The sequence below is a fragment of the Mytilus trossulus genome, chromosome 9 (assembly GCF_036588685.1).
Source record: "Mytilus trossulus isolate FHL-02 chromosome 9, PNRI_Mtr1.1.1.hap1, whole genome shotgun sequence".
In the NCBI taxonomy this organism is placed as follows: domain Eukaryota; kingdom Metazoa; phylum Mollusca; class Bivalvia; order Mytilida; family Mytilidae; genus Mytilus; species Mytilus trossulus.
Genome location: NC_086381.1, coordinates 68,795,906 through 68,808,011, shown reverse-complemented (window position 1 = coordinate 68,808,011; position 12,106 = coordinate 68,795,906). Strand labels below are relative to the sequence as shown.

The following is a 12,106-nucleotide window of genomic DNA, read 5'->3' as shown; positions in this document are numbered from 1 at the left end:
TAAAAACTTTAAAGAAACAGATGAACATCCAAATTTAAACAAGTAATAGCAATTACTTGGTACATATGGTAGTTACGGAGTGACCTAAATCAGTCAAATTGAGCCTCCTCACTCTCAGTTAGTACCAGTAATAGAGCATACTTGGTAGATACCGAGTGACCTAAATCAGTCAAATTGAGCCTCCTCACTCTCAGTTAGTACCAGTAATAGAGCATACTTGGTAGATACCGAGTGACCTTAATCAGTCAAATTGAGCCTCCTCACTCTCAGTTAGTACCAGTAATAGGGCATACTTGGTAGATACCGAGTGACCTAAATCAGTCAAATTGAGCCTCCTCACTCTCAGTTAGTACAAGTAATAGAGCATACTTGGTAGATACCGGGTGACCTAAATCAGTCAAATTGAGCCTCCTCACTCTCAGTTAGTACCAGTAATAGAGCATACTTGGTAGATACCAGGTGACCTAAATCAGTCAAATTGAGCCTCCTCACTCTCAGTTAGTACCAGTAATAGGGCATACTTGGTAGATACCGAGTGACCTGAATCGGTCAAATTGAGCCTCCTCACTCTCAGTTAGTACCAGTAATAGAGCATACTTGGAAGATACCGAGTGACCTAAATCGGTCAAATTGAGCCTCCTCACTCTCAGTTAGTACCAGTAATAGAGCATACTTGGTAGATACCGAGTGACCTAAATCAGTCAAATTGAGCCTCCTCACTCTCAGTTAGTACCAGTAATAGAGCATACTTGGTAGATACCGAGTGACCTTAATCAGTCAAATTGAGCCTCCTCACTCTCAGTTAGTACCAGTAATAGGGCATACTTGGTAGATACCGAGTGACCTAAATCAGTCAAATTGAGCCTCCTCACTCTCAGTTAGTACCAGTAATAGAGCATACTTGGTAGATACCGAGTGACCTAAATCAGTCAAATTGAGCCTCCTCACTCTCAGTTAGTACCAGTAATAGGGCATACTTGGTAGATACCGAGTGACCTTAATCGGTCAAATTGAGCCTCCTCACTCTCAGTTAGTACCAGTAATAGAGCATACTTGGTAGATACCGAGTGACCTAAATCAGTCAAATTGAGCCTCCTCACTCTCAGATAGTACCAGTAATAGAGCATACTTGGTAGATACCGAGTGACCTAAATCAGTCAAATTGAGCCTCCTCACTCTCAGTTAGTACCAGTAATAGAGCATACTTGGTAGATACCGAGTGACCTAAATCAGTCAAATTGAGCCTCCTCACTCTCAGTTAGTACCAGTAATAGAGCATACTTGGTAGATACCGAGTGACCTAAATCGGTCAAATTGAGCCTCCTCACTCTCAGATAGTACCAGTAATAGAGCATACTTGGTAGATACCGAGTGACCTAAATCAGTCAAATTGAGCCTCCTCACTCTCAGTTAGTACCAGTAATAGGGCATACTTGGTAGATATCGAGTGATCTAAATCAGTCAAATTGAGCCTCCTCACTCTCAGTTAGTACCAGTAATAGAGCATACTTGGTAGATTCCGAGTGACCTTAATCAGTCAAATTGAGCCTCCTCACTCTCAGATAGTACCAGTAATAGAGCATACTTGGTAGATACCGAGTGACCTAAATCAGTCAAATTGAGCCTCCTCACTCTCAGTTAGTACCAGCAATAATGGTTACTAGGTACATATGGTGTGCTGAAGAATATATATTTTTTTTTCGGTCAAACTGAGCTGCCTCAGTTTGTGGATGCGTTGTGTAACATATGGTAGGGGACGTTACTATACCTAAATGGGAGGTATAGTATCTGTGAACCCTAAACACAGATGGCGACTTAACTTCCCATATGTATACACAAGTATCCAACTTTTACATAATGTTTTGTTTTTGATGTCAGTCACCAAAAATAACTAATTATAACAACTGAAGAACCTTAGCTGCAATTCAATAATATCGGTATAAAAAATTATAAGTTTTTTTCTTGGTGTTATAATTATCAAGTTCTACTAACCAGTCCATTATCACTGAATTAGTACATGTTTTTGTTTAGCGGCCAGCTGAAGCAAGCTGAGCGTCTGATTTTCTTGATGTATTGAAGACCTATTAGGTGGACTTTGTCTTGTTTTCTGCTCTTTAGTTGGGTTGTTGTCTCTCTGACACATTCCCCATTTCCATTCTCAATTTCATTCTTCAAGTTTTTTGAAAGTATAGGGAAAGTTGTGGTCATAGGGTAAACACTGTGTGACAGAAACTGAACAATACAGCTCAACCAGAAATACACGAAGATGTCAAAACAGTTTTTAACAGTAAACTATCATAACTTTATACAGTATTAATAGTATTCAATGTGGTGATTTTTCTTATGTATTTAAATCCATGATAATTTATCATTGATTCATTATCTTTGATACATGATTAATAAATGGAGTATGTGAATGTCTCATTGGCAATTATATCACATCTCCCGTGTCATCATTAGCTGAGAGGACTACTGTAGTATTTTGTGTTGCTTACAAATAAATCAAGTGTGGCATTAACTCCAGTAAATCAATCTATGAACACATATACAATGTGTCATACACAAACATCTTATAGAATCAGTATGAAATAAAGATAATTATTAGGATACATATATGTACATTTTCCAAAGGTCTATTTGTGTGGTATGTCTCTACACTAAGCATATCAATCAAGAATCAGTTTATAAGAATTATGTAATAAGTGGCATGAAAAAAAACCCAACTTTTCTAACATTTCTGTTTTCTTCTTTAATTGATTAAGGGTTTACAATCAAGTATTTATAAATAGTATTAAAACAACCATCAATTCATACACAGTTAGTATCTAAAACAAATTCTCTTCAAATCACAAGAAGAAAGTAACATTTACATATATTCATGTCTTTAAATGCACACACATTTGTTTGTAACATCTGATTCTTTGCCTTGTAAGTTTTCATATGATGAATGTCATACAAATGGTAGTCAGATACATCCACTCTTTGTAATAACAATCAAATATGAATTATTGTCTCATGATTCAGTGATGTACTAAGAAGATTCATTAAAAGTTGAGCTCTTTTCCTCTGTGATTCCTCTTCAAACAATATCTTGTTCTGAACTTCTCTCTACATACTGAAAAATAAACAAAAAACAAGATTCATTATCCTAGCTACATTATAATGATTATGCTACTTGTTGGAATTAAATCATCCTAAAACTAAACATTCATATGCAAACATTTTAAAATTTGTAAATGAATATGATTGTCGTTTGTTCATGTTTGCCATATTAATTTTTTTAGATTGGTATTTTCTGTTCATCCTGTGGATAAATTTAACTCCTTTGTTTAATCCTTGGTAAAGGGGGATTGCGGGTCTAAATCATTTTTTTCATTTAATATGATTTCGCTATATTTTTCTATAAATGAACTTAATTTTATACTATATAGAAAATTGAAATAAAAAAATTTGTAAGGGTTCCGCGGAACCCAGTGTCTCGCCAGCTTTTGCTGTAAATCATAGGTTCAACAAAAATGAGGCAAAAAATCAATAAAAATTTCCTCTCGATACTATCCTATGATTATAAGAAGGTTCTGTCCAAGTTTGGTGAAAATCTAGGATAGTTAATAAATCTAATAAATGTTTTGAAACTTTAACTGCAGACTGTATGTAATGTTAAATCTAAGGCCGTGTTCACACCAAACACCGTGTAGAGTAAACATGTTTACAATACGTTTAGTGTAGTGTACACTGGTTTCACATTACATTTGTTCACATCTATACACCTTGTTTAGCTACCTGTACATAAGATTTGTTCCCACTTGTAAACAATATGTCATTTAAATGTTCATTACGTAGAATTGAATTCAAAAATTTAGGACAATTTTTTTAGCGGTAAGGGAACAACCATTTGACTTCAAAAGGGGGGTGGGGGTGGGAATGGAAATATTCCGATCCCCAATTTGATAAAAAAAAAAAAAAAGGTCATACAGATGATAAATAACCATTCTGAATCAAGAGTTTTCCCATACATTAAAGTGTTAAAAATTGAAAAAAAATGTATTTCCAGCATCGAAAAAAAGAGAAATAAAAACGTACGCGCGAAAAAAACAATCTGACTCGGATAAAAAAATAACCCTCCCCCTTTTTTAAGTTAAGTGGTTGCTACTTTATATATGCGATTTTTATAATTTGCTGTAGTATGAATATACTAGAGATGTCTCGATTACGCATTAGAAAACGTTAGCTGCAGCAGCGTGCTTACAGCCGAAAAAAAGGATTGAGATATTAGGGATCACTACATTTTTATCTTTTCTGTTTGTTTCAAATGGTATTTCTTCTCCAAGGAGTATTTGGTAAAAGAATAGGGTAGCGTATTTTTATTTATTTTAAGTGTTATTTAACGGATCTGATCGAGATACTAGACAAACATACCATTTTCCCCACACTTTTTTTAGTCATGCATTTATGCGTGAATCGTTGTTTGAGTAAAGACCAGTGGCGAATATTTCTGTGTACGTCAAGTCGATTCGGGAAGACCTTTTCAAATGAATTAGGCAGCAAATATTTACTTCATTTTTAGGGGAGGGGAGCGGTGGGGTGGGGTAGAGGGGCGTTGGCTATTGATTTTTTCAGGACAAATTTTGGTGACAAGTCGAAATAAATTTTAGCATTATATATAGTGGCAGCTGAGGTTGAAACAAACAAAAAAAAATTTCAGGGCCAAACACTGGAAACATTTTTTGTTTCAAAACAAAATTCATAGCTCACCACCCCACCCCTTGCCTTTATGTTTTATACTCAACTATAATAGCCCCTCCCCCCGCTCCCCCCAAAAAAATCAATTGGTTGCTGCCTTATGGGTTCGGCAATGATGCTGCTTTGAGTCTTGATCAGGGGTTAATAATAAAGAACAAAAAAAATCTGTAAGATTTAGACAACAATTTCTGTAAAGAACTATACTTATAATTATCAAAAATATCAATTTTACTCAAAAATAGTGTCCTCCTTAAATATATACACGGTAAAACTAATGTCCTAAATGCCTAGTTTTGTGTACACTTAACCTACACAAGCCCCACATTGACTATCGACTGTGTGTAGATAAAACATGATTTAAACTACATGTAAACATTGAGTTTTATCAATGGGAACGCAATTGTGTTTAGTTTACGTGTGAGTTACACTTAAACAACACCAAATTTAGGTCAATGTGAACACGGCCTAAGTCAATTTAAAAGTACAAGAGTGCACACACTGAAATGTCTCGCCTTCTTTACTAATCATTGATATTATGTTGATAGTCCTAAAAATAAAGCTTTATTACAACTGTCACAAAAACTTAACATAAACCAAGAAAACTAAACATTGACCTTTGAACCATGAAAATGAGGTCAAGGTCAGAGGAACCATGCCAGGTAGGCATGTACAGCTAACAATTCTTCCATACATAACAAATAAAATTGACTTATTGCTTATTGTTTTAAATTAAGAAAAACAGACCAAAACACAAAAGCTTATCACAGAGAAATGAACCGTAAAAATGAGGTCAAGGTCAAATAAAACCTGCGCAACTGACATGTAGATCATGAAATATTTCCATGAACACCAAATATAGTTGACCTACTGCATATAGTATTAGAAAAAAAGGCCAAAACTCAAAAACTTAACTTTGACCACTGAACCATAAAAATGAGGTCAAGGTCATATGACACCTACCAGGTAGACCTGTACACCTTACAACCATTCCATACACAAAATATAGAAGACCTATTGAAAACAGCATAAGAAAAACAGACCAAAACACAAAAACTTAACTATAACCACTCAACCATGAAAATGAGGTCAAGGTCAGATGACACCTGCCAGTTGGACATGTACACCTTACAGTGCTTCCATACACCGAATATACTAAATCCTAATGTTTATAGTATCTCAGATATGGACTTGACCACCAAAACTTAACCTTGTTCACCAATCCATGAAATGAGGTAGAGGTCAAGTGATAACTGTCTGACGGGCAAGAGGACCTTGCAAGGTATGCACATACCAAATAGTTATCCTATTACTTATAATAAGAGAGAATTTAACATTACAAAAAATCTTAACTTTTTTTTCAAGTAGTCACTGAACCATGAAAATGAGGTCAAGGACATTGGACATGTGACTGACAGAAACTTTGTAACATGAGGCATCCATATACAAAGTATGAAGCATCCAGGTCTCCCACCTTCTCAAATATAAAGCTTTTAAGAAGTGAGCTAACACCGCCGCTGCCGCCGTAGCCGCCGTCATAGCCGCTGCCGTAGCGGCCGCCTGATCACTATCCCTATGTCGAGCTTTCTGCGACAAAAGTTGCAGGCTCAACAAAAATACAGAAAAAATGGAGTTATCTTTTAATTTACTTCTGGATACTATCTTATGATCATAAACAAGCTTCTGTCCAAGTTTGGTACAAATCTAGTATAGTTTAAGAAAGTTATTAAAATTTCAAAAACTTTAACCACAGAGTGAATATTTGTGGACGCCACCGCCGCCAGAATGTAGGATCGCTTTGTCTCACTTTTTCGACTAAAGTCTAAGGCTCGACAAAAATGGGGTCATGTTCATTTACGCTCACAATCTACATTCGAAAGAAGCATACATTTTTGATAATGTCCTTTTTTTCTGATGAACTAATAGGAGAAAAAGCGGTAATATCGAAATAAAAAAAGAACTAAATTACAAAAATTGCTTAAACTTTACAATTACTTAGTTTATGTACAGCTGATTTGAAAACAACAATAAAAAATATCGGTCACCGATGAGTTGAAAAAGATATTTCAATTTTTAAATGAAGCAAAAAATGGCATTTTTGCACCAAAGGGAGATAATTTGGAGCTTTTTCAATGATATCCACATTTAAGTCACCTGGGACCAGCACGAATTGATTTTTTGGGATGATTTTTGTACCATATGATAAAGTAACAACTACTAAAGGTAATTAATAAAAATTTGTTATAAAAAATAAATGTTTAATTTTTTTCTGAAAATCTTATACCCACGAGCCTCCTTAAATGATTTAGATTCAACCTTGCTTCAGACCTCTTTTAAAAGTTTAACCAAAAGATATTTTGTCTAAAGTAGGATTCCCTGTTTATTAAAAGATAGGAAAGGTCTCTTATTGTTTAAATACAACATTTTCTCTGTTTTCTACATTCATTGGCAATCAAAACTAAATGTTCGGTTTTACAGTCCTTTTTTGCATCAAGGTTTACCTTTACCTATCAGACAATTTCAAATCAACATTTCATTTAGCCTGTCATATTCTACATTAATAATCAAATTAAGTGTAGTAAAATTAAACATCTTTAAGATGGAAAAACATTGTCTGAGAACAGTCCTTTGTGCAGAGTTGCTATAGGTGACGAACACCACTATGTAATGGAATGCAAGTCTATTGACAAATAAAGCACTACTTATTGACAAGCTGTTAAAATTCAATGCTATACTGAACCAAAAACAGAAATCTAAACTTAGAAAATTGTGCCAATTTATTAGAATTATAAATGACAAACTGGATTCTCTCTGATGTGAACCTATCAGCTAAACTGATCATACTGTTGTAATATAACTCATATTTGTATGCGTCCTTAACAAATGTACAATGCAATGTAATGTTAATTAATATGTTTTTTTCTGTATATATACCTTTGTTCGACCTAAAGGTTATACCATAACAAGAGAGCACAATTTCATTCTGAAATGTCTTTATTTATCATTGATATTGTGTTGATAGTCCTTAATATAAAGGTTTGTCACATGAACTTAAAATTAACCAGGAAACCTAAACATTGACCAATGAACCATGAAAATGAGGTCAACTTCAGATGAACCATAGCAGGCAGGCTTGTACAGCTAACAATTCTTCCATACAACAAATATAGTTGACCTATTGCCTATAGTATAAAAAAAAAAGACCCAAACACAAAAACTTAACTATAACCACTGAACCATGAAAATGAGGTCAAGGTCAAATGACAAGAGTCAGTCGGACATGTACACCTTAGTCTCCCATACACCGTATATACAAAACCTATTGCTTATAGTATCGGAGATATGGACTTCGTCATTAAAACTTAACCTTGTTCACTGATCCATGAAATGAGGTTGAGGTCAAGTGAAAACAGTTTGACGGGCATGAGGACCTTGCAAGGTATCATACTGTATGCCCATACCAAATACAGTTAACCTATTACTCATAATAAGAGAGAATTTATATTACAAAAAGTCTTGTCAGGATGTATAAGTACCCGGCCAGGTCCACTTGTATTTTTTGTCTAGATCTGATGAGTCAAGCCTTTTTCAACTGATTTTTATAGTTCGTTCTTATGTTGTACTGTTATACCACTGTACCAGGTTAGGGGAGATTTGGGATCCCGCTAACATGTTTAACCCCGCCACATTATTTATGTATGTGCCTGTCCCAAGTCAGGAGCCTGTAATTCAGTGGTTGTCGTTTGTTTATGTGTTACATATTTGTTTTTCGTTAATTTTTTTACATAAATAAGGCCAATAGTTTTCTCGTTTGAATTGTTTTACATTGTCTTATCATTTTAAAGCTTTTATAGCTGACTATATGAGGTATGGGCTTTGCTCATTGTTGAAGGCCGTCCTGTGACCTATAATTGTTAATGTTTGTGTCATTTTGGTCTTTTGTGGATAGTTGTCTCATTGGCAATCATACCACATCTTCTTTTTTATATTAACTTTCTTTTCAAGAATTCACTGAACCATTAAAATGAGGTCAAGGTCAATGTGAATGTGACAGAAGAAAACTTCATTACATGAGGCATCTATATACATAATATACAAAGTATGAAGCATCCACCTTCAAAAATATAAAGCTTCTATGAATTTAGCTAACGCCACCACCATAGTAGCTGCCACTGCCGAATAACTATCCCTATGTCGAGCTTTCTGTGACAAAAGTCACAGGCTTTACAATAAACTACATAAAAATATCAAGTCAATATCTTCAAGCATGACAAAAGAAGTTTTTTTATGTCCAAAAACCATAACTATGCACAAATTTATTAGACCAGAAAAAAAAAAAACTTGATCTGTAACTTGTCATGATGAAACTATATACATGTACTAATCATCAAATCAAAATCTTCAGGAATGACAAAAAATAAGGTTGGACAACTGATTTTTTTAGTGAATTTTCTTAAGTCAAAGGACTATAACTCTGAGCAAAATCATCAGACAAAAACATTTTTTTTTATTCATGAGCCAAAACCAATGGTCAACCAACATGACCAACAAACTGCCATACATGCTTCAGTGATTAGCTATGTTATCAACAAAATTTTGTGGGATTTTTTTTTAAAAATTATATAGATCTGCCTCTGAAAACTATTTTATTCATTTCATGTTGATTCTTTTCACTAACACAGACATGACAGATTATTCACTTAAGAATTGAATGCTTCTTTTTGTAAATTTTATTGGGGTGTAAAAGCGTTGACCGAAGTACATTTTGTATGAAGCGCGGAATAAAGTTCTTCATTCTAAAAGTGTGAGCAGGGTCAACGCTTTTACAACCCTATAAAGTTACAAAAAGAACACATGAAGAAGCATTCAATACTTATAATTACAATTTTTTTTGCTAGGATTATGAAATTTTTATCAAGTTTTTATTTAATTCACACCTGCACTTTACTGTGAAACCTCGTGTCATCATAAATGATACATTTTATTGTGTAATGCAATTGCTTAAGGAATAACATGTGATATGCAGTAAGCCAATCAGAATAACATATTATAATAAAACATTACATCTAATGTAATTATTTAATTTTACAAATTAAAATAATTACCAAAAGGAAAATTTGTATAGATTTATTATCCATACATATCATATATCATAAACTAAATTACTACATTCTTAGTATCTAACTACAATAGGTTGGGAGTAAACACCCAATATGTTGGTAATTTTGTCCCATGTACAATGGTAACCACTCATTGATTTATAAATGAGGTATATCTATTACTATGTTTTAAGTATGCTTAGCATTGAAACAAGAAATGGGTGCAATATATTCTTTAGACAAACACAGACTACTGTGGATTCATTTATTTTCGCGGTTTATGGAAAACTTGAATATTGGTGGATATTTAATTTCATGGTATAAAGGCAAAGTCTCCATTCATTCCTTTTGAAAATTTGTTATTTGTTGAATATTCAAATTTGTGGTTCCCTTGTCCAAAAAAAATCCCTGAAAATTGGTATCCAATGAATATCAATAAACCCACAGTAACTAAAACAAGAATGCACATACTGAAATGACGTCTCACCTAATATCACATAATCTTCACTGCGGTCACTATCCCTATGTCGAGCTTTCTGCAACAAAAGTGACAGTCTTGACAAGAATGAAAACACTGATCTTCATAACCATGTATATTATACAAATGTCCATCTCCTATCAGATTATTTTGTAACATCACCGACACCAGATCACCAGATCATTAAAACATCAGCTTTCTTATCCTGTACAAAATATAAATATAAATAATACTATCTTATGATCATAAACAAGCTTCTGTCCAAGTTTGGTACAAACCAAGGATAGTTTAAGAAAGTTATTAAAATTCTAAAAAACTTTAACCACAGAGTGAATGTAGTGTTTCCCCGCAGAAAAACTAAGTCCGTTTATAAGTAAAATACGGAAAAATGGAATTTTATTTTTACAAAATTTACTTCTGGATACTATCTTATGATCATAAATAAGCTTCTGTCCAAGTTTGGTACAAACCCAAGATAGTTTAAGAAAGGAAATAAAATTTAAAAAAACTTTAACCACAGAGTAAATATTTGTTGACGCCGCCGCCGCCGACGGAATGTAGGATCGCTTAGTCTCGCTTTTTCGACTAAAGTCGAAGGCTGGACAAAAAGCTGACTTGGCCCTTTGGGCCAGGTGAGCTAGTTATATCTGCAGTTACATACATTAAGTATAATTTAAAGACATTATTTTGGACCTTTTGTAGCTGCATATAAAAATACATGTATCATTTAATATCCATGATATATTATTTCTCCGAGTTTATAGAAATACTTCTTTAAAATAATATAACTTACAGCGAATTTAGAAATTTGGTTGAATACAGGGAACCATTGAAGCATTCCCAGAGCGGGGCCCCACTTATGAAAATTTCTGGATCCACCATTGTTACTTACATATAATTCATGCACATTTATTGGGACTTCAAAAAATACATTTTCTCTCTATAACAGTCTAATTCAAACATCATCAGACACTACTGTAACACAACTATAGGAAATGTGTGCAAATATTTAAGACTTCAATTCAAATAAGTAACTGAACTATTTCTTAAACATGTTAAATAGGAATTAGTGTCCAGAATATAGCAATAAAATATTTCAAATATAGCTGCAATATGTATATGATATTCATACAACTCTTCCACATATTTGCATGTTTCTAGAAATCTCTATCAATAAGTTGAGAAAACTGACCTTATGTTTTTATCAAAATTAAATGAAGGTGTCCACCAAATATGAATACTAACACTCACGCTGCATAACACTTTCTCTCAGTTCAAAATAAATCCTATTCTGACCAAACAATAGAGTTTCCCTCCAAAAATAAACATATGACTTAATCAACCAATTATCATACAGAACAGAGTTTTCATAACACAAACTAGTAAAACCTAGAGAGTTACATGTATAACCAATATATCAAAATTCACTGAGCCATGACAAAGTCTTACAATAATTATAACCACTGATGCATAACTTAAAACTACTCAATAAATATTAAGAATTAAATGTGTCAAACTCATCAGATATACAAATATACATGGTATATATATATAATAAATTATGTGAAAATTTAATACAAAAATAAAAATATCAAAAATTACCTGTTAACCTCATATATATACACAATCAATCCAATAAAAATCATACCAACTGCAACAGAAAAGAGGTTACCGTTAAGTGCCAATTAATAATCCTTTTGAATTTATCTTAAAACCACCATTGCAAATCTTACAGTTTAGGTAGGGCAAATACACTTTTGCCAACTTTACCAATTTAGGTAATATAAAAAAG

General features: G+C 33.5%; 1 long non-coding RNA gene across 1 annotated transcript; it reads right to left on the bottom strand.

Annotated features, from left to right (window-relative positions):
- Nucleotides 1–2,768: 2,768 nt before the first annotated feature.
- LOC134683302 (uncharacterized) lies at nt 2,769–11,725 on the bottom strand. The gene is made up of 3 exons (XR_010100988.1): nt 11,507–11,725; nt 10,324–10,519; nt 2,769–3,115 (listed from the first exon to the last, which is right to left on the bottom strand). It is a non-coding gene; the product is annotated as an uncharacterized LOC134683302 (long non-coding RNA).
- Nucleotides 11,726–12,106: the final 381 nt, after the last annotated feature.